This window comes from Tympanuchus pallidicinctus, unplaced genomic scaffold, assembly GCF_026119805.1.
Source record: "Tympanuchus pallidicinctus isolate F22 unplaced genomic scaffold, pur_lepc_1.0 scaffold26, whole genome shotgun sequence".
Classification (NCBI taxonomy): Eukaryota; Metazoa; Chordata; class Aves; order Galliformes; family Phasianidae; genus Tympanuchus; species Tympanuchus pallidicinctus.
In genome coordinates this window covers 475,906-503,218 of record NW_026294743.1, presented here as the reverse complement: position 1 = coordinate 503,218, position 27,313 = coordinate 475,906, and the positions used below count along the sequence as shown (strand labels likewise).

At 37.7% G+C, this 27,313-nt stretch overlaps 1 long non-coding RNA gene across 9 annotated transcripts in view; it reads left to right on the top strand.

Moving 5' to 3' along the window:
- Nucleotides 1-27,313, top strand: part of LOC128084331 (uncharacterized) — a 207,798-nt gene that overhangs the window by 24,553 nt on the left and 155,932 nt on the right. For all 9 annotated transcript variants that reach the window (XR_008208466.1, XR_008208472.1, XR_008208468.1 and 6 more), the window contains exon 2: nt 1,152-1,236. This is a non-coding gene — a long non-coding RNA (uncharacterized LOC128084331). The remainder of the gene's footprint in view (nt 1-1,151; nt 1,237-27,313) is intronic.

Below are 27,313 nucleotides of genomic sequence, written 5' to 3'. Positions count from 1 at the left end.
TGTGCCATAAGTCGCATGTTGCTTGTGTGGGGTTTCATGCAGGCAAGTCAAATCCTACTGATATTTTTTAGCTGTATCTGCAGTGCTCTTGTAGAATGGTTACTTTACTTCAGTGTTTCGTGAATGGTGTGTGTTACTGCAAATTGGAATGGCATTCCATACATATGCAGTAGCAGCTGGAGTGTGCCACAGCTCTATAGAGGTAAGGCAGCCTGGCATGTACCTTGGGGGGAAAAAACTTCAAATCCAAGTGCTTTCTGAGGTCATTAGTGTGTCACTGGCAACATTATAGTTAGAGGGGGGGCACTTAATTAACATTAATTGCTCATGGCTCACTGTGTGGCTCATGAAGGGTTTACTAAAAAGTACCTTGAGGAAAAACTGTTTTGAGGGAAGCGTGTCTTCTCTCGTGCTTAAGCTCAATGTACATACGAATTTCTGTGCATCAGGCAGTGATGTCAATATTACTTCTATTTGCTTAATACTTGTGGATTTATAAAGGTATTTGAACTTGAAGGCCTGGCAGGAGAAAGAACCATGGGCAGAAGCCAGCTCTCCAGTGTATGTTGCTTTTCAGTGGTTTTTTGGATGGAAGGAGAGTAGAATGTATTTCGTGCAGACGAGCAGGTTTATCAAGACTGTGATCTCTTCCTTTAACTCTCTCTCCTTTGTTCCACTCTTTTCAGCTCATTTTTGTAAGGGAGGTTTTATTCTCAGACTGCATTTTTTTCCTCTTCTTGCAGCTTGCTGGCTACAAAGAGGAAAAAGTGACAGGTTTGAAATAAAGGTAATGATGGGTAATGGTTTATATTTCTCTGCCAGTACAATCAGAGAAAAGCACTCAAAGCACTTCCATATGATAGCTCTAGTACAAAATAAGCTAAGCAGGTTAAGATGAAAAAGAATTAATGGTGTAAAGGAAGAACTTCCCTGTTTTATTATAAGGCTAGAAGATAGCCTAGGATTAGGAATTTGCTTTCTGATATTTAGCGGTGGCTTAATCTCTCATCTGTTTATTTTTTTACAGCCCTTTTGCCGTTATCTTTTAAATAAACACACTTAAAAAAGAAAGTAACCTAGTAATCCTGTGTATGCTCATATGTGTTGTGGATAGAATAAGCAGTTAAAATAACCTTGTCTCTCCCTCATAGGATCTCTTGGATCGACACCTTGCTTAACTGAGTGGTTGTGCTTTACTGAATTTTTCCATTGCTGAAGAATCCATCAGAACCATTGGTGAGCTATGCTTTACTGTTTTCTGATGGTATTTATTTGTTGCCATGTGCAGTTGCTTTATGTGTATCTGTTTTGTTGTAACTTGTAAGTTAGGATTCTACTTGGCATCTTCTAAATTGTGTAGACCTATGAATGTATCCAGTGCCACAAATAGGGTTGACTTCAATTCTGGATTTTTCTTTTGACTACTAGAAAAATACTTTTGTAAAAATAGTCAGTTGCTCTGAAAAACAAAACAACAACAAAAAAAAAAAAACCAAAAAAACAAAAAAAACTGTTCTCACATCTCCATGTCATCTTTCCTGGTAAAAAATGAGAAGTGCAAGTGGTCCTAAGTATGTCAGTGGCCATATGTGATAAGATGCTCCAGAGGTGTCGTTAACTATCAGTGTTCCACCAATTCTTCTTCCAGCTTGATTCTTTCATCTTCATCTTTGTACTCCATTAGCTTTTAATGTTTTGTGCCCAAACTGACAACCCTGCAGTGCTTTCACACAGCTGCTTACCTGATTTGATTATCCTTATCTTAGTTGCGGTTTCCATTTGTTGTATTACATTTTTTGACCATGTAGTGCTTGGAACAGAGGTTTAATTTTTGTGTCTTGTCATGATCTATGATGTATATCACTAATGCAGCTGGTTGTGAATTTGCCCTGTTTAAACAAAAAATCAATTTCCACTTTTGGAGAAGTAATTTGCATTAGGGAGGGGATCTTTGCTTTGGAATGGAATTAGAAGCTCACCCTAGAAGAGCTGATGGTGATGCTATTAGCGTTGTTGTCTGAAGAGTTCAAAATCCTGAGTCGTTGGTGTGCCTAATTCAGATGAGGGTCTTGCTTTTCGGCCTCACACAGGAGACCCAACAGATGATGTGACTGAGAAGTCTCCTCTTGAGATATTGACTATTAATTGGGTAGGGTAGGCTTTTTCACTTTATCTAGGGTTTTTGTTTTTTCTTTTTTTAAACTTCAAAAGGCTGTAGTTTTATCCTGCTGTACTTGATCTTCAAAGAACTTTTTTGACTTTACGTTTGATACTATGTAATGCCAAACACATTCTGCAAGGTGTTGAGTGCTTCTACTTCTTGCATTTTCACACTAGTTGGTCTTGTTACCTAATTAAACTGGTTCCTGCTGGGATCCCTTGAGTATGAAATTCACGTACGTTGTATGTTGTGGAATCTAATAAGTACCTTTTATCATTTATTATGTCATTTATTTCTTAATATGTTGTCATAACATTTTTCTTAATGGCTTTGATATTTTTTTAATGCAAATTGGAATAGCTTAACTTCCCCTCCACAAATAATACTGTTTCTTAATCATGCCATATGATTGTTCTATTTAGTACATATTCCCAGACCAATTATTTTACATTTTTCTACATTGAACTACATTTGCCATCTGCTGGCCTCATTACCTAAATTATCCAAATCCTTTGGAATTTGATTCTGGTATTCCTCATTATTTGCTCTGACTCAACTTGAGTATTGTTTTAAAATGTGGAGATCTTACTGTGATTACTATTCTGTAAATCAGTTGGCATAAAGTAATGATCTGACAAATACAATTAAGTATATGTAATTCTTCCCTTTTCAGTTTTAAGGTAAATCTTACACTCAAACTACGTTAGATCACTCTGTATTTGGTGTTTGAGCTATATTTTAAAATTTGATTCTGCAGAGCACTAAGATGAATTGGAGATACTGAATGCCTTTTACCTTTGACACTTCTTCAGCCATAAGATGCTGATGAATCTTTTCAGTTTCCCAAAACGTCATGAGGAAAAGGAGTGTTTCTGTGAGGACACTGAGGTAGAAAAATGTGGCGTGTCAAAGAAAACAGTATCACAAGCAAAGCTCCTGTCTAGAGCTTGATTTGCCAGTCAAAATAATCTGCTGCAGTATTGACAATGAAATCTTATGTTTTCCCTCTGACTTGCCAATATTCATAGGAAAGACACGTGCCAGCTATCAGTTTAAGGAATATAAATGTCAAGTAGGTTAACTTCATACTGATGGATGCGTATTTTTATCCATAGTTCATTATTGATTTGATTTTTTGAAAATTAACTTTGTGATAGGTCTTGCTGCACTTGGCGGTTTTGCAAATTAAATTAACTGAGGACGCCTTTTATGGTGTAAAGATATCTTACAAGTTAAGCAATTAATTTTCTAATACACCCTCAATATTTGCTACTAATCAAAAGCTGTGCTTGCAGCTCACAAAGCAAACAAAACAAAGGGTGAAAAAAAGCATCAATCCTTAACCCAAAAACTGACTTTAGACTTGTATTTAAAAAAAAAAAGTCCAAGTCCGAAAATCATACAATCATAGGAAGGCTGATTTCATGGGTAACTGAGCTCTCCTCCCTCCTTCTGGGCAGAGTTGCCACCTGATATATCAGGCTGTCCAGGGCCCTGTCAAACTGGCCTTGAACGCTTTCAGAGAGGGGGCATCCATGGCTTCTCCAGGCAGATTGTTCCAATGCATCCTCACCTTTTGTTTAGTAATTTCTGCCTAACGTGTAACTTGAATCTCCCCTCTTTTATATTAAAGCCATTCCCCTCGTAATGTCACAATCTGCCTTGTAAAATGTCTCTCTCCCTCTTGTTTATAGGCACCCTTTAAGTACTGGAAGGCTGCAGTAATATGTTCCTAGAGCTTTCTCTTCTCCAAGCTCAACTAGCCCAGCTCCTTCAGCCTTTATTCTTAAGGTGTTCCAGGCTTTTGATCACTTCTGTGGCCTTCATCTGGACCTGCTCCACTACCTCCATGTCTGTCTTGTGTTGGGGGCTGCAGATCTGGACATGGTACTCCAAATGGGGCTTCACAATGGCAGACTAGAAGGGGACAATCCCCTTCCTCTCCCTACAGATCGGTATCACTTCTGACACAGCCCAGGACAGAGCAGGTCTTCTGGGCTACAAGAAGAGCTGGATATAAGCCAGCATTTTGCTCATCACTGGGACTCATCTCCTTTCAGCTGTGTTTGTAGTATTTAGTGTGGAATTTGAATATTGCATCTGTAAGAAGCCTTTTTGACAGGTGGTGTGTTATATATGGAACATGCTTTCAGCCTAGTTTACTGAGAAGAGTAATTGCCTTCATCCTTACCTTGGTATTGCCAAAAGAAGGTGCAAGTATTAGCAAATCTTCATATTGATAGAACTTGTCCAGGTTTCCTGAGGATTGTGGGCTATGCTGCCTAAACCTTTCTTTCTGGAAAAGCTCAGTTATTTTTATCACACTAGCAACTCATTGATGGTCTTCAACACTGTGCCAAATTGAATGGCTATTAAGTTTATCCTGCTGATTCGTTATGTTTTTCTTGTATATTATGTGTGCTTGTATGTGTTTGTGGGAGAGTGTGTGAATGTGAGTACGTGACAAAAGCAGCATTTATCTGCTTGCTTATATAATGGGAGGAGGAACAATGTTCACTTTGCTTATTCCTTTGAAGACTTCTAATGAAGTAGCTGTAAATGTCAGTTGAAATTAAGCTGGTATGTCTGACTCTTTGACTAGAATAACTTGCTTCTCCCTCTTTCTAGTGTCACTATTGACAGGTGCTGCTTTTCTTCTTCTTAAGAGGTAATTAAGGGGAAATCCATTTAGTAAAGTGCATTTTGTTGCCTAGATTAATAAATGATGGGCTTACAAGGTCGAGGCCACTGACACATAGACCTAAATACACCTTTTAGCTTTTAAATATGATCTAGCTAAGTTTAGAGTTGTTATTATAGAGTCATACAATTCCTCAGGTTGGAAGAGATCTTGAAGATTATCAAGTCTGACCACTACCTAACCATAGTACCCTGACTCTACCAACCCTCTGCTACATCTCGTCCCTGAGCACCAATCCAAATGGTTTTTAAACGTTCTGGGATGGTGATTCAATACCTGACGTTTTCTCTGGTGGCATTAGTTGTTTGCTTCTCCCTGTTACTTACCATAGAACATAAGTTTGGAACTTGCTACCCAGTATATTACATTTTTTCACAAGCTATGAGGTTGAGCAGCAGTGAAGTTAGCTGTTCTTACCAGGTGTTACTATCAAAAGGATGTTTTTTTTTTTTTTGCAGACTAAACAGGATGTCCAAGTACGATTTTTCTCATTCAAGAAAGCATTAATATGCGATAGAAGTGCTGGTGTAAATGTTTATCCTGGTATTTCTGTTAATGTAGGAAGATTCTGAAGTTGTGTTGTGTTTCCTTGTCATTATTAGTTGTGTTGGTTTCCTTATCATTCCCAATGTGTATGGGAAACTGTACCTTCTGTGCAGTCTGATGCCCATTGAAGGTACTTCTAATCCCAAATCCAAGGACTGCGTACTTCATAGTTTTGCTGTGTACTGAAGTACAGGGAAGTGTCTGTGTGTGGGGCAAGTGGAGATCGAGGCTCACAATCTGGTTTTGTTTCTTCTGTTCAAAGCCGTGTGGTATCCTGTGCCTTTCCATATCTGCCTCAAAGTACAAGAACAATCTGTAGTTTCTGGGCCAACCTGTAGGCACGTGATTACTGTTTCGAAAGGTGAAGAAAATACAGCCTAGATTGGGCTTCACAGATGTCTTCTGATGAACTTTAAGAGACAAAATAGTTTAGTTGAAGAGCAACTTCAACTTGATTTCAGATTTGAACGTATTAAAATACGGTACTCAATTTTTTTAATTATGGGTGTGTAGGGTGATGCATTCACTGAATCTGATTGTCTGAAATTCAGTAATATTGCATATATCGGGAAATAAGAAATAAAAGAAGAGGTCACGGAGGAACAAATTATATAATATTTTTAACTTCATAGGAATCACAGGGAATTCATATGGCCTTTATTAGATGGAAATTTAAGTTGCGTTTTGAATAGAAGTTTTTGTTATGTCTTATGATATACAGTCAGTTGAGCTTTTGAACTGATAGTATTGTAGAACAGTTTTGCATAGTCAGTCATTACAGTGCATGAAGTGTCTCTTGTTTTGGGTTTCATAGTTGTTCCTAAATGTTTTGCTACCTAGAAAAAAAAAAAGAAATACATTAAACATGTGTAGGAGTTTATTTTCAGTACTATTTTCCTTGTAAATAACAATGTTCTTTTTAAACAGTGTTTGTTATGCATGACAGCTCTGATGCATTGTAAGTTTTGTTACAATCTCAAATTTCATGTAGCAGATTAAGTGTGAGCTTCCCAACTGTGCCTTATTACAGTTGGTTTGTTTTAAGTAAAACAAAATGAAAAACAACCAAGTGACACAATGAGGTCAGCTGGGGACACAGCGCTCTAGACTACCTGGTGGACTGAAGTAGTGGGACACAGAAGGTGTTTGGCATCTGTCTTTGAGTGATGCAGGTTATGGGAAGTGACGTTTTGGTTGTTTCCCAATGGGCGCTGAAAGCTGTGATGTTTTGCAGGAATAGCTCCCTCTCCTTTCTAAATGCATTGGTTTTCTTGTTTTTGTTTTCTAGTTCTTGATAAATGCTGACCTAGTAATCTCTGCTACTTGTGGCTCACTTCTCCATGAGATGCTTCAGCATTCTTTTCCATTGCTCTGGTGAAGAGCTGCATCTGGTTAGTCTTCCTTAAATTTTAAGTCTGAAAGAACACAACGTTTTGACAGGACTCCTGGTGTTATGGTCATGTGTGCACTCATAGGATCAGGTTGATTTTCTTTTTTTTTTTTTTTTTTTTTAATTTTTATGCAGCATTACTTCTAACTAATTTAAATTTTATGATTGGAGAAGCTTCTAGTTACAGTGCAAGTAAACGATTACTTGTTCGTCTTCTTTATGCTGCTTGAAATAGAACCAATGACCAAAGTTGCTGTCATGTTTCTCCCATAGCAACTTAGTAATAATCCTTTCAGAACAGCTGGGGCAAGTATCTGAGTAGATCAAGTACTTGCTGTTCTTAATCTTGCTATTCCTTCGGATGTAATGAGTTCATCACTTCAGTGCTCTGTGCTTCACTTTATTAAAGAAGCTGAGTGAGAGAGATGTGAAGGAAACCTGCGTGCAGTGTGGGCAAAAAAAAAAAAACAGGCAGCATTTTCCACCCCTTTTCCGCAATAGAAGAAAAGATTCAGCCAAGATTCAGCAGAGACTGTAAAAAAAAAAAAAAAAAAAAAAAAAAAAAAAAACTTGTTACAAGGTTGTGGAAAAGGTTATTTTTTTGAACAGCAAGTTGATAAAAGGCCAATAAGCAAAGGTTTCTATCTGTGCCTCTTAGGAAGAAAAAGAGTTGAGAGACGGATCCAAAAGAATTGCCATTAGTAACACAGTTAGGGGATAACATTTTAAAAGTGGAGCACAAATGATGCTAAGCTCATTTCTGAAGTCAAATGCTGTGTGCTAATGGTAAAGAACTTGATTGAGTGGGGGTGAAGGGAAGGAGGAAGATGAACTTAAAGAATACATGGAAAGGAAGTAATCATTTAAGTACACATGTTATCAAACATACAGAAAAATAGCAAATTAGACCTAGCAATTACAACCAAGAAGGAGTATCTTGGAATTAGTTGAGATATTTCTGATTACTATTTTATTTTTTTGAGTATGTGAAGCAGAAGCCAAAGAACCAGTAAAATGTAGGGCACTGTAACAAGATAGAGACCAGCATCTTGGCATGATATAGAGTCTTGTTTATTTACACAGCAGGCAGTGAACTTGTGAAACATTTTTAAAAGGTGCTTGGGCAAGTAGAGAACTTGAGCAGGTTTGAAGTACGTGATGTACAACAAGTCAGTGAGTAGATACTTAGGAATTAGATGGGGATGCATTCTCATGCATCCCTATTATGATGCTTTCTGATGCTGGTGAATTATTAAAGGAATGGATTGTAGATGGTGGCAGGCTTGCTTGTTCTAAGTAACATAGCCTAATAATATTACTCTCATGGACAGAATCCTGGACTCGATCATCTGATGCACTAAGACACAGGCACAGCAAGAACAAAGGTGGAGAGCAGGAGTGCTAATGGGTGTCTGGGGAGCACAAATACTGGATTTGATAAGCTCGTAGGGAATGAGACAGGATTATTTTGCAAGTTTGGTTGTAGGAAGGAAGGGCATAAAGGTGAGCCGAAGATCAATGTAGTTAAGTGCAAGGTTTTGCACTTGGCTTGAAGTAATCCCAGATTGTATACAGACTAGTAGAAAAACTCCTTGAGAGCAGTTCTGTGGAGAAGGACCTGGGGCTCCTGGTGGGTGAAAAACTGAATGTGAGCCAGTAGTGTGCTCTTGCAGCTTGGAAGGCTAATGGTATCCTGGGTGCTATCAGGAGAGCGTGCAGCAGGGACAGGGACGTGATTGTTCTTCTCTACTCTGCCCTCTTGAGGGCCCAGTTTGAATACTGCATGTAGGTCAGGGATCCTCCTGATTCCTCCAGGGAATCTGTGGAGCTGTGAAGGGTCCAGAGGAGGGCCGTGGCAATGATAGATGACTGGAGCACACCTTCTCTATTGGGGGATGTTGAGGGAGTTGGGCTTCTTCAGCCAGAAGAAGAGAAGGCTGCAAGGAGAACTTGTTGCAGCCTTCTGGTATTAAAAAAGGGATTATAAAAAGGAAGGGAATCACCTTTTTGCTAGAGTAGGCAGCAACAGGGGGGAATGGTTTTAAGCGCAAGGGGAAAAGGTTTAGATTAGATGTCATGGGGAAGACTTTTACATAGAGGAGAGTGGTGAGGTGCTGGAACAGACTGCTCAGAGAGGCTGTGGATACTCGATCCCTGGAGGTGTTTGAGACCAGTTTGGATGGTGCCCTAGGCAGCCTGGTCTGGTACCAGATCTGGAGGTTGGAACTTGGTGATCCTTGGGGTCTCCTCCATCCAAGCCATTCTATGATTTTCTGTGTAGCAGAAATTGTGCCTGTGGCAAATTTGCCCTCCTAAGTGAGCTGTACACATAATGAAAAATGCTGATTGGTCCATCTGGCACAAAGAATAGGAAAAATGAGGTTCAAAGTGTGAGAAGGAACAAAATTAGCATGTGATAGTTCTCTAAGCAAATTTGTGGCTTTTGGTATGTCTAGCTGTGGGAGTACCTTGATTTGTGTAGAAGAAAAAAGTCAATCTTTAGGGTTGGATTGCTACTGGTAAGATGTTGGAACAAATATATTGTCCAGATGATTACTATAGCTTAAAAATATTCTCTGTAAGCTCCACTAACCACCAGTTACCATTCTGTCTAATACAAAGGTTGTGGGATCAGTTTAATGAGTCTTCCTTGGTCTCCTGTGCTCCTTGTCTTACTGTAAATTAGTCATGTAACTACAGGATGTTTCTCTCCGGTCTTCAAGAGAAGCAACAAGAACATGGAGTGGTATATATTTTCAGTGGATCATAGTTATTTTGGTATTCATGGAAATGGTATGAGCAGCAGCTCCTTACTCCCAGCTTCTATAGCTGGACAGATAGAAAGAAGATCATCGATGATGTTTCTAGTTCTACCTCATCATATCAACATCTCTGGCTGATTTATCTGCTTCCTGAGAGTAGACAGCATTGAAGAAGGAGTTTATACTCTTAGAGGTATGCGGAAGACTCCTGTGGGGTCCCTAATCTGCAGACAGAGCTGCTCAAAAGCAAGCAGCTCTGCAGCTGATGTCTTTCTGACCTACCTCTGCAAATGAAGAGTGAGAGTTCATGGCACGATCTGTTGTTAGTATTTTCAGCTGAACAAATGAAGATTTCTGACTTTCTGAAGTTTCTAAGGTGAAAAGCAAATGAGGAAATCTCACACCATTATCTCAAAGAGCAAGGCAGAACAAAACTGTACACGATGTCCTTTGCAGGATGTTAAGTTCAGATGAACCTGAGTTTCTCTCTTTTGAGTTGTATCAGAGGTCTTTGTGGTCATGGTGATATTTTCAAGATGTTGTTGTCTCAAGCCAGTGTTCAGAATTAGTGCTGAGAATGAAGGAGAGTCAGTTCTGAGATCTTGTACCGCGTTCCTCTTATATGATGGAGGGTTTTTGAGTTGGCTTTTCAGGCCATAGACTCTCCAGGTAACCTGGGACAGCTCTGGAGAAGAGCTAGAACATGACTGAGCTTTTTACGTATCCACAGTGTTAAATGCAGTTTATCGTGCCTGGACAGGAGATGGATTTTAGTGTCCCAGTAGGTTTAAAACTCCCATGTACTTTAGCATCTGTGGGCATTGTCACTCTAATTATTACTTTTGTAGAGTCTGAAATTGATTGAATCCAGGTGGTTCAGTGGCTAAAGTCTTGAGACTCTGTCCTTGCACTTCTGTCAGTCTTTTTGTATGCGGAGCTTTGTTGGAGTTAATACTGCAGAGGGAGATTGGGGAAAAAAAAAAAAAAAAAAGGCAAGGCGAAGGTATTAAGGTGTAAGTAAAGCTGCGGTTCAAGACTCTGCATGAAGAAGATATAGGAATGTTCTATCTATACCTTACAGGTGGAGTTTAAATGTCACAGAAATACGAGATGTTAATAAACCGCAGTCCTATTAAAAAAAAAAAATCAACTGAAGTTTTATTTTCATTTTATATATGGGCTTTTTAATCTGTTGTTTAAGGAAGGTATGAAAAAATGAAGGTTCTTCTCTCTCCCTTTTCTAGTTTACTAAATAGGCTGTGGAGAAGCTGATGGTATTCTGTGCATTTCTTCAGTACAGCATAGGGCCCACACTGTCCATCATTGAGTATTCCTGGATTATTCCTTTTAGAGCAGAGGAAGGAATCTGGAAAAGCTCCTGCAAGGGCAGAGAGAATTACATCTGCTAAAAGTAAGAGGCTGTGTACGTGGGATTTTCTTAACTTTTTTCTTTCTTCTGCTTATAGTAGATTCTGTGGGTGTACGACTACTGACAGCCATATATAAACGCTGCTGCAGAATTCTGCTATCCCTGCTACAAATTTTAGGCCTGTTGTGCTGTAATTTCAGAGCTTCTGTTTTTGTATATCCAATTATAGATCTTATTTTGGTGTTGAACTTAAAGCAGGTGGCTATAGTAGGCGCAGATCTAGCTGATTTTTATATATGGAATCATAAAAAGCAAGCAGCAGAGACAAAGCTTGCTTGTAAACTGGTTGTGATTTTTTTTTTTTTCCCTTTTTCTTATTGAAGAGAAAAAGCGTACAAATCCTTATAGACTTGGACTCCTCTGAGCGGAGATTTTAAAATGAAGTATTAGTGTTCCGTACTTACACTAACGTAGTAAATATGTAAGAAATGATAAACAGAAGTTAATTGCATTGTAAGTGTACATAACCTCATGAACTGTTCTCCACTAAAGTCATAATTAACTGTCTGCATGCGCAGAGGTGTCCAGTGACGTTTCCTAGCAGCACTTATCAAGGATTTGGCACTAGGTTAAAATGGTTTACACAGAGCCAGTTAGAAAATGTAATTTTCATCACACAGTACAATAGTTTTGTCTGTTCTGATTAAGAACCGCTCTTATTTTCTAGCCTAAGGTGTAGTGACAAGTGTCAAAGCAAATCTTTCATTGAACATGATATTGAATCATCAGTGCTACTTGTTAGAAACAAAAGAAAATCATAGTACTAATGCAGCAGAAAGAAGATGGGTGCTGTTGTTGCATCTATAACGTGGGATTTGGGAGAGTTGATTTGAAAGCTGTTTGATTAGGATGGTTTCATCTCTTTTATGCCCTACCTTCAGGAAAAGAGGAAAAAAACAAGTTTCTGGTTTTGTATTGCATCTTCCTTGAGCTAAGTAGTCAAAAGAAGAGAAATAAATTGTATTTAACTTTCTAATGCCACATGCTAATTTAGACATGGAACAAAGAAATGGAAACCATTATGTAAGTGGTTCAAAGGTAACCTCTCTGGTGACTGTGTAAAATTTAGGCTATAACACAAGAATGCTCATGAAATGCCTTCAGATATCAGCCCACATTACAATCTGCTGTTTTGTTTTGAATGAATGTGTCGTGACTTGAAGTTTAAGTGGTAACTACAGATAAGATTGATCAAAGTACTTTAATGATCTCCTTTTTCAAGTTAGCTGCTGGAAATATTTTCTTTCAATTTGCTGAAGTCCATTGAGAATATAATTTTATTTTGCTTTGCATAAAATTAACGAACTTGTGATGTTCAGAAGCCGGTGCCAAAATCTTAATTGAAACAGACACTTCTTTGCAGTCGCAAGCATATTGCTAGGAAAAGGAGCATCCTGTCTGAAATAATTTTATCTTTGATCTTTAAATACTGAGACAAATTTGGTTGGAATACTTTGCATGTGTTTCAATTGTTTAAAGTATTTTCTTTTCTGTGCTACTTTACTAATATATTGTGCTGTAACAGCATTATTTTAGAGGAGTGCTTGCTAGGTTTTGTCCCAGAGCATTTATTCTTTCTCTGTGTAGAGGTTGGAGCTGCTTTTTGTTGGTTGTCTACGGTTTCAGTAAATCAGATTTGGAGTACTGTATTTGTGTCAGCAGTTGTAAGATCTGCTCTGCTTGAATAACTTAACCTTTATGAAATGCCTGTCTAGCTTCTGGTCTGTAGGAGTGCAAAAGTCTTCTGCAGTGGAATTGGTGTGGCTTTACCATGCAGAAATGGGATGTGTAGGAGGACAGGAACTGAAAGATAAAATCCAGAGAGATCAAAAGAAGTATATACATGTCTTCGTTAATAAGAACTCAGATCTGAAATAGCATCTTTTTGATCCTGCAAGGGGCTGGAGGAAAGCTTTAAATTGAGATGGGAGGTACAGGCTAGCTGAGCTGTCATTGCATTTCTTCTCCTTTCTCTGTCATACATGGTGATTGGTGGATGTCAAGAACAAATGCATGTGGACTTGCTCGGTTTCTCAAAGCAGGCCATTTATGAGCTTATTTATTTATGAGTTCTGGTGTAAAATTAGTGCTGTATCTCGTGCAGCCTTTTGAGGATATTGTGAAAGGGTTTTTACGTATTTAAACACATACATTCTTGTAAATGTGTTCAGAAAGGGAGTATATCTATCCTGATTTTCTCCACTAGCAGAGCTACTTAAAGTTAGGATGGGAAAGGAATCTGAAGCTCTCAAGCGAATTTGGTGGTTTTCACTGTTGATTGCAGAAGTGTCACTACAATTTAAATAACGGCTGAGGATTTTTGTGCATGGTTATCAAGTCAAACTTATTGAAGAGAACTAAATCTATGAAGATGCTACGTTGCTCTAAGTCCATACAAACAGTAGTATTTTTCAAGTTCATTTTCCTTTGCTCCTTCACACTGTACTTCCAAGTATTTTTGAAATGAAGAAGAAGGATTCATGGCTTTGCACTCCTTACTAGTTCTGCTTCTTTGTGCTGTTGCTTTCAAATAACCCCAGTAGCAGTTGGCACATGAACCTAGTTGGCAAGGATGTCAGTGTAGCTATTTCTTGACTATGATACCAGATCAGTGAAAGCATTTCCTTACTATCCGGATTTTCATTGTTATTTCCTGTAGAGTCACATCAAAATAATTCTGAAAGAGTACAGAAATTAGGCCTACTGTGCAACCATGTTTAGAGACAACAGCTTACTTCATATGTCAGTGATAATTTCATAACTATATATTCTATTTGTAGTTAATATTTTTATTTACCTTGAGTATTTTATATTAAATAAAAAGGTCTAGAATGGGAAGTAAACTCCCCCCAAAAACATGCACAAAACTGAACAATACCCACTCAAGTAAACAAACCCCCTCCAGACATAAGCAAATTCCAAATCAAATTTAAACCTGAAATAACTTGATAGTAGACAGAAATTCCTTTGGACTCAGATCTGCTACAGTCAGGGCAAAGCAGTTCAAGAGATTGGACCCAGCATTCTCTGAATTATTGTTTAAACAGGTTCCATATTTGCTTTTACAGTGGAAACATGTTTGGGGACTCTCAATCGCCCTCCACCTGTCCTCTCCCCTTTCTTAAGGAATTGCTTAAAGTATTTGATGGTGTCGTAGTCAGTGCTAATGTTGTCTGATGCAGCACTTTTGTTTGTGTATGAATTTGGAATATTGGAGCTCGGACCTTTAATGCAAAGCAGCACTTATACTGCTTCCACATCTGTGTTCATCTCTTTCTGAATGAACTGCACAGTGATAGCTCTTTGAGAAAGTGAGTGTGTTCAGAATCAAAAAGGCGGTGAAAGACATCAGTAAAAAAAACAAACAAACCACAAAACAACAAACAAACTTGTGTTATTTGGTTGGGACTGTACTCATCCACCCTTACCGAATGTTGCAGATAGGAGTGTTACAGTCTAGATATTCCTAAACTTATGCATAGTAGAGCATTCTGACTGTATTACTATTTCTTTATCACTTAGCATCTTCATTTGCATTTTTTGCTACCTATCTTCTTGCTTTCTAGGGTAGCTGTTTCAGGTGAGGAGTCCCAGTATATTAAACGTGATTTAGGCGTTTACTGTGTAGTATCTTTTCAAGGGTCTGTAGCTGTGGGATACTATGTCCCTCAGCTGGCTGTTCATTGGGGAAATTGTTATCTAAGCTATTAAGGGAACTGGCTCTGTTTTTTTTGAGTTTTATTTTCAGGAGCTTCCAGAGCTTCTTTGAGATGAGCAAAAGCAGTTTAAGAGGTCTGAAAATTTGAATTCTCTCCTCTCCTATCATTCCTAGGGAGGAAAAAAAGTGTCTATCAGATCCTCACTCTTCTTCAGCCTTTTATTCTAGGCACCTCTGGAAAAAAAAAAATTACCTTGAGGAAGCTCACACTATAGAAACTCCAGAAGGTGTAAAGCCTACCTGATAATGTCCTGTGAACAAGACAAAACAAGATAATGTAAACCCTACCTGTTAATATCTAGCAATAATGTCTTTTGCTAGACTTAAAGGAAGATGAGTGCACCAAAACCAAAAATATGAAAAACCTGTATGGGGCAGATTGCACGGAGAAAGCGTAGGTTCACTCCAGGAATGGGCAGTGGCAGAGTGCTGTTGGCTGTCCTGTGTGGGCTGACAGTACAAACCTGTTGATGTGAGTGCAGAATTTGTATGTGTTTTGACAGTGCATACGTTACTGTTAAATGAGGAGAGACAGCGGTTAATATTTTGAGGAAAGCGGTCACTGGTTATGTACAGTTCATACAACGTATGTACTTACATCTGTATTGGGGTTTATGTCAAATGATCTGCAGTGAAGGTCAAATGTTTATGTACTTAGTTTATAGCTATGAGGGTTTTCAGTTCTGTAATTATTACATGTGTCCTGTGGGAGGGATTAAGAAAAATAACTGAAGACAAACCAAAAATTGAAGGCAATTTTAAAGGCTGCTTTTTTTTTTTTTTTTTTTTTTTTTTTTTTTTTTTTTTTTTTTTAAGTCTCACAATTTTTAAGAGACTCAAGCTCATGAAAGTGCCAGTCTGTCTACTTCATGCTGTCCCATGTGAAGGCAGGAAAACCTTATGTTCATGCTGTGAGCTCTGTACTGAATGAGCGTTTTCCTCATTGCTCCAGCCTGGACTGGTCTCAGTCAGCACAGAGTAGTAAAGAGCTGCCTCTGTTGGGACTGTGAGATGGTGAGAAGTGCCTCTCATCACTTAAAGACTGTAGATGGTCCATGGCTGAATTCTGTAGATTCTCCAGTAGAATGCGTGCTGAAACTCAAGAACTCGTTATTTTGGTAGTACAGGCTAAGGAAAAGAGCATCAACCAAAAGCAATAGCTTCATACTCCAGTCATCTTCCGTCTGACAAACTGTTTTGTGTAGTAACAGACTTTGATTATGTCCTTATATATAATGTATGTAGTTCTATTTCTAGCTATACTGTTTTCCAGCAGTGTTTCTTCTAGAACTATAACATACTGGCTTTGGCTTTAAAATTACATGTATTCCTATTTCAAATTGTAGAACTGTGGTTCATTTTAATAAGCTTTCTTATCTATGCCAACTGATACTTGAGTGCATATTGAAGTTTATTGAGAATATCTTGTTTGCAGCATAGGAAATTGAGCTCTGTCTTCCTTTTACTTAAATGCAACCAAATTTTTGACTGCATTGACATGATAGCTTTCTTGTACAAAGTGTTCTTTGCTGAATTTTCCAGGTGAGGCATTCTCCAGCAGGGCACTATATCTATGTGTTAAGCTCGGTACGTGGGGGCAGAATTGCAAGCGGCGATTGTCCTACGAAATATATGCTATTGACTTGTGTCCATTTCACATTTAGATGCACTGGGTGTTCACCTGGAAATACAGCTATGTTTCTAATTATTTAACAGAAGTCTGATTAGTCTTCTATTATCTTACAAATGTGTTTAGGTACTAAGGGCTTATGCGTGTTTTATGCATCCTGTGAACAAAACAAAAAATTCATCTACATGAAATAATGAACTTCCCACTAAGTAAATCGTGTAGCTTGCAAGACCCTATCATTAAGTTGTTTCAATTTATGGAATGCAGAAGTAAGCAATGGATTAGTAGCTTGTTTGTCTGCTTATGCTTTTAGCCAGCTGTGTGTTTCGAGATTCTGCAGTGTGAGATGAAACAAGATATGGTTTGGAAACTGTATGGAACCAGGTTGTGCATGCCTGGCTGGAATCCTGTGCTCCACTTCATTTGGCCCCTGGCTTGCTGTGATATGACCTCCAGGAGTGCCAGATTTTTACATTTCACATAGCCTTTCCAAATAAGTATTTCTTGGTCTGTGCTGACGCAGCTTCTTAGGCATGTTCAACTGCCCTCGATCCTCTGGCTGTGAGACCGAGTTGGTAGGCCAGTGCCCTGGTTTGTCTCCATTTCAGATGGTCTAGATTTCATTGATGGATACGTGGAAACTGCTTCGTGAGGAGGGTCAAACAGTTAGCATTGAGTTAAAGGGAGGCAAAGTGTTTTTTCTAAAACAACACCAAAGTTACTGTTATTGGTCATAGAAGGTCAAATTTATTTGTTCCGAGTGCTCAGATAGAATTCTTTCACAAAGAGGAAGATGGAGTGCTCATGTTTCTCTCTGAAATTCATGAAGAATACTTTCCATTCCATCTTCTGCATTTTTCTTCTCATGGTTCCTTTGATCCTTGTTGCAAAGAGTGTTACTGATTTTGTAAGTTAATGTCCAGTTGTGCATGTGTGGGAAGAGGGGAATGTTTCATTCATTGCCAAGTTATGCTTTTATGAGTGGGAGAGTTTCATTCTGTTTTTAAGAACTGATTGCATGTCACATCAAACAGGACATGTACGTGTCCACAGTAACCATAATATGATAATTTTGACTCAGTTGTTTATCTTGGAAATGTAACCAAGAAAAGCAGGAAAAACTGAGGCGTGTGTCTTTATTATAACATAGCAAAATATTCTTACATTCTTTGTGAAGTACAGTCTAGCCTACCAGTTCAAGGTTAGTCATACAGGGGTTTTAAAAGCAAATCCTTAAGAGACAATCTCTTACAAATTAAACTTGAACGCAAATGTGAAATTAGAATAACTGGATAATAACTGGGGATCTGTAATTTCTTGCACATACTTGGCATTTTGGCATTGGGCTTTGGTTTAGTTCTCCCCGTATTACTCTACCAAAGCTTTGCTGTTTATCTAATTAGAGCTGTGCTTACACATTTCTTGTAATTATTTTATTATCACAACTTCATCTGGAAGTAATCCAGAGGGGCAGTATCATAGGTAGCTGGATTGTTGTAGCAAAGGAAGTGACTTATAGAGGAGCTAACTTAAGTGCAAGGCTAAGGAAGAGAGAGAAATAACAAGTGAACAGAAGCACAGGTGCTATCAAGGGAGACGTTCTTGTTTAGAACTTCTGTGTGTATAGCTTTATTCTTGTTTTCAGATGGTCTGTGGGTTGTTTTTTTTGGTTTTTTTTTTTAGTGTAGATCTGAAAATATGATACTTCCAACTTGGGCATTCTTTGTGTACATGGAACTTATTAACTTACTGACATCTGTACTTCACGTTTAATACAACAAATATGATTTAGAATGCTTCTAGTTTTTGAGTGTGAACAGGATAAGTTTCTGTTTCACTTTTAAATTATGCTTATTGTTTATAAAAGTAACGATTTTCTTACGTGAAATGGTTTTTACATGAAATTAAGTACAGCTCAGTCATACCTATAGAGGGTAAGAAGCTTCTTCCACTACTCTCACTTGATCTCATACTGTACTGTTCTCTAAGGAAACTATTCTGTTGGTTTCATGGGGCTTTAAATATCTCTTATCCTAAAATGTGTATATTATAATGGCTGCAGGTGTGATGGCAGTACCGGCAGCAGATTGCAGAAATAGTTGCAGACTGAAGCTTAACACAGGCATGGTACCTGTGTTGAACTAAGTCAGTCTGACAAGTTGAGGTTTTTATAAGTTATGCCAAAGGAAATAAGAATGAGAATGAACATCTGAGACAATCATTTACGCAGCAAATAAACTTCAGTGGGGAGAACCTGTATTTTGAGGAAAAGAAAGGATTATGGAGTGCTAGTAAGGATTTTACAGTGGAGAATTACACTCATGTTCATTAAGTTCAGCAGTAAAAACATTCTCCAACATTAGCTGTTCTTAATTTCACTTCATGTAATCAAACCAGATTTTGCTTGCTATTAATGGTACGGTTTCAATAGCTGGACAAATGACTGTCTAGCCAACTGTGTTCTCATCTATGGTGTTGCCATCTGCTACTACAAATGGGACAAGCATTGTTAGCGTCTGTTGCTAGATGTGGTTTAAATTCCTCTCATTTTCTGGTAATCAGATGGTTTCGTGGACAAGTGAAGGAGTGTCACACTTAGTTGATACCAATGAAATGGAGTTTGCGAGGTGCTGCTGTTGCGAGGAAGCTGTAGGAGTTAACCACACATTGTGTATTCTGTATATTAGGAGTGGAATTATACTTCTGCGTAGCAGAATCATAAATGTTTGTAAAAATTTATTTTGATGCAGAAACTTTTAAAATAATGGAATGGAACAACTGCTTTTCAAATGTTCATTCTCAATATTTTTTGTTTTATCCACAATTAAGGTAATGCATGTGTTTGGAAGTATAAAAAAAATACTACTTCATAAAAACTTACGAAATATTCACTGGAAAAGAATTAAGCTAATTCTGCTTTTAGAAATCTGGTATGTTCTAATTTGACTTTTCAATTATTTCTTTAACATATTCAAGAGAACACTGAAGTAGTTCTTGATTTTAACTAGCTTTAGAGAAAAAGTAACTTTTATGGTATTAAATAAAGATAAATCTGACAGTACACGAACAACCTCCAGGAAAAAAAAAAATCCCATTTTGTATTGCTCTTATTTTTTTCCCTTCCTTCTCTCAATTTGATTGACATGGGATAGCATTGGTTTTGTTTATTTTCACCATTGTGACATGCCAAAAACTCATCTGTAAGTGAAAGAAGTTGAATGTTCATCTGTTTTAGGATTATGTTATTGTGGGTATAGGATTATATCACAGACTGAGGCATATCCCATATGACATCAGGACCTCATTGTTCTTTTCTCCAGGAAGATTCTTTCTAGCCTCGAGTTGCGTTTGTTTCAGAGAGGCCCTCATTCAGTAAGCTTTTGATTAGATTTTCAGGCTAATATGGGTTGTCACAATAGTGTCAGTTCCCTTCCTTCCCTTTTTGCCTCATAATTGCAGCCTTCAGGTGAGAGGTTAGCTAATATCATGTCTTTGTAGGTGAAGCACTCTGATTTCTTTTCAGCTAGACTCAGGCGTAGAGAATAGCTTTCTCGTTTAGCCTCCTGTGATAATGGAAGTGATAGGCACACATCTTACTCTTATCTTACAGTGACTGTCTTACATCTAACTATTATAGTTTCTTTGCCCCACATCATTGTAAACTAGCAACTTAAAAATGGGGACGTGCATCTGAATAAAATAGGATGCTATATACTGAAAATGTAGGTAGTGTCACTCATCAGTTGTTTAGTGGGTAGGAATTTCTCTGGAGAGGTTTCAGGAATTTATTAAAAACTGTGAAGTTTGACAAAAGAGAAGGTGACTTGACTGTACGAATTTAGAGTTTAGATAAGAGAGAGGTTTTGCGTTATCTGCAGTGAAAGCACAACGCTGGGTATCAGGTCATAAATTAACAGTAGATCGTTAATTAGCACATTGGTTTATTTCCTTAATTAGACAAATCTTTATTCCTTTTCTTAGGGAAAAAACAATGTGATACTGTAAATTCTAAACAAATTATGTCCATGTAAATAAAATAGTAAATCACCCTTTACTCATCTCTTCATAGGGATTCTGTAATCGTAAGTCTTTTGTAATTATGCTGCATTCAAGGGATATTGAACATATTAATTCAACTAATTGCAAGTTCATCTCTGTTCCATTCATTATGTGGGTAAACTGTAAAACTGCTTGCTTAGTACATGTTGTTAATCCCAGTTGCCATCCTGTCTAGTATCTGGTGGTCATCTTCTTTGGACAGTGCTCCTTTTAGCTGTTACGTAGTTGGGCACTCTTCAGAAGCTTTTCTGCATTACATATACCTGACTGCTATTTCTACCCAAGAGATATTTAGCTCCAATTTCTAAACAAATGCTTGGTCCTTTTGGACAGTAATTCAATGTCTTATGAAAGGCGCTGAATGACTTTTTATTTAACTAAGGACAGGAATAGGCCTACGTAACTCACTTCAAACTCACTGAAGATCTGCTTTAGTTTGTATTGATGAAACTTGTTTCAGTCTATGAACTGATCCCTGGAGAACTACAATGCAGTGACGGTTTAGTATCCATGTTACAATTTTTATTATTCTTGTCTGTAAATTTAAGAATGAGAATATCTAAATTTGAAGAAACACAACTGTGGCAACATGAATTGTGTCTTCAAATGCTGTTTTCTCAAGGAATATGACTTCCCATACAATAGTTATAATAGACAATGTAAATGCAGGAGAAAAGATTGTGGAGCTTTTTGATACCGGCAATTATTGATAAATACTGAATTTGCATTAGTCAATGCAGTGTTAATGATGTTTATTTTGAGAGGGGCGCAGTGCATGCTCTTAGAAGCAGTCATCTTTTCCTGTTGTCGTTTGAACTTAGCAGGCACAGCACTACAAGGTGAAGGCAACAGTGCTACAGATTTAAGAGGCAACAGTATAGGTCTGTCCTGGAGTATCATATTAAACTTTGCTGTAGTGATTTGTGGTACAGAAGAGAGAGGTTTGTTATACTGACGGGTACAAAAAGTACATTGGTTTGAATAGACCTGTGAAAACATATCCATTACATGGACCAAAAAAAATGCCTTTTATGGTCTGGTAGGGATAAATAATCTCTAGGAAAATTAATTTTTCACAGTACTTCAGAAGTTACTAGCAGGTTCATCTATACACTCAAGTTGTGTGTGTATGTACACACAGTGCTTTCCAGTAGGTGAAACTTCAGATTTCAAGAGGTTGAAGATCTGTGTGTGTGAAAGAATAAGCAGCATTCAATTATACATTTTGTTTGTTTGTTTTTATTTTTATTTTTTTTTTTTAGTGACAGGTACCCGAAAGAGGGGTAGCTTAGAGAGTTTAGGAGACTGGAAATGGAGCATGGCTGTCTTTTATTTTCAGGTTTCTCAAACAAATTCAGTCCTAGCAGTAGTCATTTATTAATTTGTTAGGAGATGGAAGATCTTTTTTTTTCAGTGGCCAAGGTGGAATGGATTAATGATGCCAGTCCATTTTTTGGTGAAGAAGCACCTGCGTTAGAGTAACTTATCATCTAAATTGCACTAATTTCTGTCTTGTTTTTTAATTAGCCTCAGCAGAATTGCCAAGAATGGATTGATCATAGATGACATCTAGTTATGTCCTGAAAGCAACCCCCATAGACTAAGGTTCAGAAGTGTTGTGTCACTCTGGATGGCAACAGCCTTCTTTGCTGCTGAACAGAGTATTTCAGGGCTACCAGTGAATCTTATAGAAGTCATTGAGTACTGAATGTAGTATAAAAGGTTGACTAGTAGTGAGGAGCGTACCAACTTTACAATTCCAGGTATTTTCAGTTCACAAAAGTACTAGTGAATGTGAAAATGATGAATCAGAGATAGCTTGCAGCATGGTGTAACTTTGGCACACTGTGTCAGGGCAAGCATAACTCTGGAGTTGAAGCTTGTTAGCATGTTCATGAAAACGCCAGGTATTCTGTTTTTGGTATTTTTTTTTTTCCTAATTCTTTTAGTCATCAGTAACATAGGTATTTGAAACCTTTTGCTGGCTTAAGGATTGGTGTTGCCTGATGTCTAAGTTCTGGAAAAATAGTGTGCAACATTTGCTCCCTAGATTTGGGGGGAGGCCAATCAGAACCGGAGTTGGAAGTGCTTTGGAGGCTGCCCAGTCCATCCACCATGTCTTTTGCTATTATGTACCAAAGGTTAATGATGCTCTGGTGGATTCTAGGTAGATTCATTTCTCCTCACGTTGGAGGCTCGTTCTGTTCTCTTTGCAAGTTGCATATTCATTCTTTTCAATACCTGTAACACGGAGGGTCTTAATGTGATTTAAAAAGAAATAGGATTAGCCAGACGGTGGAAATTTGAAGGATTGGATAATGCTAGAAGGCACTATCAGCAATAGAAAATACTTACAGTTGATTTGTCTGTGATCATGCATATACTCGAAGAGATCAGAGAAGGAGACTTTGTATGATACTAGTTTTCTTTTTAACCAGTTTTCACTCTAGACCAGTTAGAGAAGGCATTCCAGATTGTGACCTGGAGTTGCTTCCTTCTTTGCCTGGTTCTTTTATGTCTACATCATCTCATAATGATTGGAAGGAGCTGCTATTTCTGGTAACAGCAGTGAAGTATGTTGTACTTTGTTCTGCTGAATAAAGAGAAGGCCATGCAAAGGACTATCTTGCATTTCAAGATTTAGTGAATTTATAAGGGCAATATTTCGGTTGAGATGTTGGACTGCAATTCAGGAAATTTGCTTTAGTTCCTGACTGACAGACTTATTGTGTGATTTTTGTCTGTCGTGGTTTTACTTGGGATAAATGACAAAGGAGGATAGTTGCTCATTTTGCTGATATCCAAGTTTCCAGGGGGCTGTGTTGAAATATTAGCTGATACTTATAAGAACTCTCAAGCACTACAGAAAACTAAGTGTAGATATCTTTTGTACTACTGGCTCTTCTTGTGGCTGTGAAAGTCATCCTTTTTTAAGTCTATGATATACCTTCTAATTCGTCTCTGATAAACACTTTAGAGTTGTACAGCGCTGGAATGACAAATATTAAATGCTGTTAATATTGGTATATGGAATGATGGTTTAAAGTTGGTAACTGTCACATCTGTGGCTTCAGGCAGGATACTCAGATTGAGTTATTCTAGCCCTTGGTTCCTGCGTGAAGCCCTTCGGTACAGTTCATCTTCACAAATATCAAAGTAATTTTAGTGGCAAGTTTCAATACTTACAGCACTGAAATAAATGGGCCTCAGATATTGCAGGCAGAGATGATTCCTTTAGCTCCAAGATGGAAAGGCTCGGGCTCAAAAGCAAATGACAAGCAGAGCCATAAGCACTACTGGCTAAGACAGTATATTGCAGAGAGAAATGAGATCCTGACAATTAACCTTCTCTGTTTATTTGCCCATTGCAGAATGATAAATCCCAAAATCAGAATCCTGTGAGCAGTAATATCATGTGTGCTGACAGACAATTGCTTTCTAGTGAAAACTTCTGAAGACTGCTGTTTTTATTTCAACTAACCATATATTGAGATGAGGTACTTGGAATGCATGTAGTTCATGTGTATTTTTTCCGCACGCTACAGTTTGCTGTTCTTAGTACATAAATTTCTGATTTGTCTGTATTTGCATACATGCGCTGTCGTTCAAACCAAACAAGAAACAAAAAATATCAAGCACCTCTGTGTCGTACATGTTGATAAAACAAGTGATAAGCAGTGGGAAGTGAGAAAAATCATCAAGTTATAACAGTGGCCTAGTGTAAAGGAATTTTTTTTTTTCCAATTTCTGAGGAGAGTGAGAAAGGGATTTTAGTTTCTGAGGACGAGTGGCACAGGCAATTATGGAAAAGCAGACTTGGCTGCACCTGAAAATGGGTGCTGGGGGTTGTCAGCTCCTCCCCTGCTTCTTGCTGCATGCTCACAGGTAGTGTGGTGATCAGACTAGAGAGCTAGCCTAGCTAGCATGAAAAATGGGCTTATAAAAAGCACAAATTAGAAAAAGGTTTGCATGTCCCAACTTAGAAAAGCCACAGGTGGTTTTAAAGTTAAATGCAGTACTGAATGTGGGCGTGATTAGGAAAGGAATAATTCTGAAAAAACTTTTTCAACCAAGAATCTGTAAGAATGTCTTAAACTCAATTCAACATTTCAGTTTCTATGGATATTAGTGGAAAAACATCCTTCTACTGCAGAGGGACATAAGTCTGACCCTACTTAAGTTATAAAAATGTGTAAAAATGTGGCATTTTTTTCTAATTGCAAAAGGTTTACAATAATAAAATAGTCATGCATGTTCACTCTCCCTTATTCACTTCTACCTCAGATAAAACTCTTGTAGGAATATCTTGTGCTACTGTAGGCATAGTCATTAAAAATACATATGAAAATTCTACGTTCACACTAAGGGAAATGTGTTAATATATAGCTGAGGTACCAAGAATACTAATGATGTTGATTTCTGTTTTTCAATTTGTGAGTGCTAGAAGGCAAGTCAACTGAAAAGAACAAAAGACTATCTGGATTCTAAACAAACAAATAAAAACATTGGAAATTCAATTAATCCCCTGCCAATTTGTCTGAAAAATGCCTGAACTCATTTAACTTTGACTCTAGAATTTTGAAAGATCTTTCAACTGTTCATGTAATTGAATTTAAGCAATTGGATTTAAAGTTACAACTGTTTTTAGTATATCTAATTGGTAGAATTTGGAAACAAAACAAGAACAGGGATAGGTTTTCTCTTTTTAAGAATTGGAAAAACTTGTGGGAAAGCCCATTTTGAATACTGTCAATCAAGTAGGACCGTTCTTCCCAAAAATCTCTAAACCGTCTCTGAACTCATTTATAGCTTTTTTTAAAAGCATCCTCTGCCAATTGATGAATTCTAGAATAATTATGTGTTGTATGGAAAAAGAACTTGTTTGGTTTAAGTTTCAGTCTGGTATTTTCTAGTTTGTGTTCTATGGGAAGTAGTGAGACATCTTTTCCTAGTCACTTTACTATTCTTTTCCTAGTTTTACGTGACTTTATTACATTCAGTTGGGTTGCTTCTTTCTGAGGCAGGGCAGCTTTAATCTCTTCTCAGTCTGTACTCATGTAAGAACGATCCTGCCTCTCTCCTAACCTACTCTAGTTCCTCTGTGTGTGTTTGGCAAAGTAAGCAGTGCTTTCATTTCATCCCATTTCCACCTCAATTGTAAATAGCCCAAATCCTGCAATCAAGTTATAGAATATTCTGTAGCTACTTCTATTCAGTATGGAAGCTGGCAGTTTTACCTGAAAGTGATTGTGTCTTTAAGTACTGATTTGTCCACAGAAAGATCTTTTTACGTACTTCATCAAGCTTAATTGCTTCAAGTTGTGTTTTTAAGAGCACTTTCCATGAGACTTTTGCAGTAGCTCAGTATATTGTACCAGGCAGATCACTATGAGGCTATCACACTCATTGATACAATTGGAAGAAAAAAAAAAAACAAAAAAACAAAAACTAACATTCATGTAATTCTTGCTTTTTATTTGGATGCTAATTTTTACAAAGATATATTTGTGGGACTAGCAAAATCATCAATAGCCATGTCATAACATGTTGATTTTTACAGTAGTCTTTTCTGGGCACTGAAATGAGTAAAATTTTCAGGAAGATGAAAATGATAGCTTTAAATACTACAAGAACATAGTAGCAATGTTAGTTCCTGTATTATTATTTGTTTCTTCCATATCCTGTGTATATAGGCTTAGTACATGAGCACAGCCTCCAAATATGAGTAATATGCACATGGTTATAAGCTTAGCAATGTGTAGTCTTACTAGAGGAAGATTAGTAGCTATTGCACTGAACAAAATGGAAATTGTTGGTACGTAAGGAACCAACTCTGGCATAGAGTAAACTCTGTGCTGCAAGTCAATATGTGAAATTACTGTTCTAGACCACCAGCGATGTGTGTGAGTCAACATCTGCCACATTCTTTCATATACTGCGCACAATACTCTGTCCTGAAATGGTTTTCACAGTGATTATACAGGAGAGAATGCTGGACTGGCAGCTCAGGGGTGCCTGCAAAAAGAGAAGACAAAAAATAATACTGCAGTATAATTTATATCCTGCTATTGCATGAAGATGTAAGAAAAGTGTTGTGCTCACTCCTATTTTTCTTTTTTCTTTTTGCTCATAACTGCTATGAGCCCTTATTGAGTAAATAAGGACAGTCTCAAAAATGAAAGCTTTACGGAGTCTGATTTAATGGTTTCAACTTCTGGCTAACATTTTGACAGTGTGTTCTATTTTCAGAGTCTCTGTGACTGGGTGGTTGTGAATGAATATTAATCCAGAAATTACTTCTGCTGCTACCTTAGGCATAATCTGAATCTCAGTTAATAGACTAGTGCTGGGGCTTTTTGTTAATGAGCTTCAATAAATGAAAATTATTTATTGTGTTTATTTTCCTTTTTGTAGAAAAAGGTTGAGGGCAATTGTTCATATTGGAGAAGTGCAGTTACACCACTCACTAGAAAATCTATTTTATTTCTGTAAAAATAAGTAATCCAAGAGAGTGTTCTCTGTGCAAGCTTTTTGTTAGATGCTCAGTAGCACTGTATTATGTATAACACATTGCTTGCTGTGCATCTTTAGGGTACTTGTGGCTTTTTTTTTTTTTTTTTTTGAGTCACAGTGTTTCTTGACGCTGGCATTAACCCAGCTACTTTGTTCAAAGAGAAGATGCAACTGGGCTTTCTTAAAATGCTTCCTTAGAAGGCTGCTGAGGTACCAGTGTATGTTCTGAACTGGGTCAGTGGTGCTATGGTTGCCAAGGTGAGAGTCCTGTACCTTAAGTGGATGCCTATGAGGCTTTCTGGAAAGTTCCAGGGTTTTCACAGTGGTTCAGGATTCAAGCTATGTCATATCTGTGCAAGTTCTCCAATACAGGAGAATAAGATGGGGTTGGTGAATAAAAGCCT